This window comes from Echinops telfairi, unplaced genomic scaffold (assembly GCF_000313985.2).
Source record: "Echinops telfairi isolate 266 unplaced genomic scaffold, ASM31398v2 ScPeMD7_5804;HRSCAF=6672, whole genome shotgun sequence".
Taxonomy (NCBI): domain Eukaryota; kingdom Metazoa; phylum Chordata; class Mammalia; order Afrosoricida; family Tenrecidae; genus Echinops; species Echinops telfairi.
The window spans coordinates 28,538-30,015 of record NW_022109703.1 but is presented as its reverse complement, the minus strand read 5'-3'; positions in this window follow the sequence as shown (position 1 = coordinate 30,015).

The following is a 1,478-nucleotide window of genomic DNA, read 5'->3' as shown; positions in this document are numbered from 1 at the left end:
AGAAAATTACAAAAGGTAGCTCAAGAAAACAATTGTAATATTTAAAGACCTGGAGTTAGAATACCAAAGAGGAAGAACTTATTCAGATTATTTCAAACTTAGAGAATTGAAGTAAAACAATCACCTAAGTAGTTAAAATATTGAAGGATTCTATGAGCAAAATAATAAACAATGCTGGCTGATGTCCCTTTTCCAATTTTAAACAGTTTTATTCGCAAATAATTCATAACTTATACAATTGAATAGTTCAATCTTTTGAAGTGTCATACAATCATTACCACAATCAATTTGAGAACATTCTCTTCATTCTTGTATTCATCATTATTAGTTCCCCGTTTCTCCCCAACAACCCCCATTGATATCTCTTTTGACTCATTGTTAAGGCACTTTCAAGAAGCATTGTATATACACCATCATAATCCGTTCTAGTTTACCCTCCCCCCCTCCAATCTTCATTACTTGCTCCCCAATACCCCTCACCCTCCTCCCATCCCCAATAAACCATTGCATCACTTATTGTCTCTCTGCAACACTCCTTCTCTGTGTCATAAACTGGGAAATATCAGAAACAATGAAAAACATTAAACAAAACAGAAAGAAAAAGAATAATAAAATAAAAATAAAGAGGAAAAAAGAAAAAACTGTCAGCAATATTACAATATCAGAGAGAAAATTTTTGTCATGCAACAAACGAGAAATATTTCAACCTAGAGAAAATTCAGGTTGGGTCCAAGGGGAAGTCAACTGATATGTATCATATTACACCATAATTTCATCCACCATAGTCATATTTACAGTAATCTCAATCTGATAGCAAAGCTGTTTGTATCCCTCAACTGTGGCCAGAGGGAATTTTCAGATGGATTTGGGGCTCCCACTGTTCTCCATAGTCTTCTATAAATGGGGTATTCATAATTTAAGTCCTGATACTTTTCCTTTCATCATATTTGGATTTTGTCATTGTCTTCTTCGGATCATACATGCTGGTGTGATTCTTTTGTGTGGACTTAGTTGACACCTCACTTAGATGGCTACTTGTTTGAATATAAGCCTTTAAGACCCCAGAGGCTATTCCAATTGATAGCTAGGCACCATGTGCTTTCTTCACCATATTTGCTGTAGTACCTGTTATAGTCAGTGATCATTTCTTGAAGGCAAGTATGGAGCAGGGCCATGTTACAATAACTAATTGTTCTTGAACTGGGACTAGAATTATGTAGGAGCCTAGAATCCATCTGATTGTCCATGGGTTTCTCACAGTAATATTTTTTATTATTTTTCTTTTGACTCATGAGCTATGGCTGTCATTTGAGACTTTGGATTTTATGGTACTTCTTTATATTTATGAGACTCCTACTTAGAAGAAAACAAACTATTTGAGTAGATTTTGCATGATTTGTTATCAAAACAATCCCTAATGGGCACAGAGGTCTTAAGGAGAATTGGAAGTAGAAGAGAGCATATCTGGCTAGTTGAAT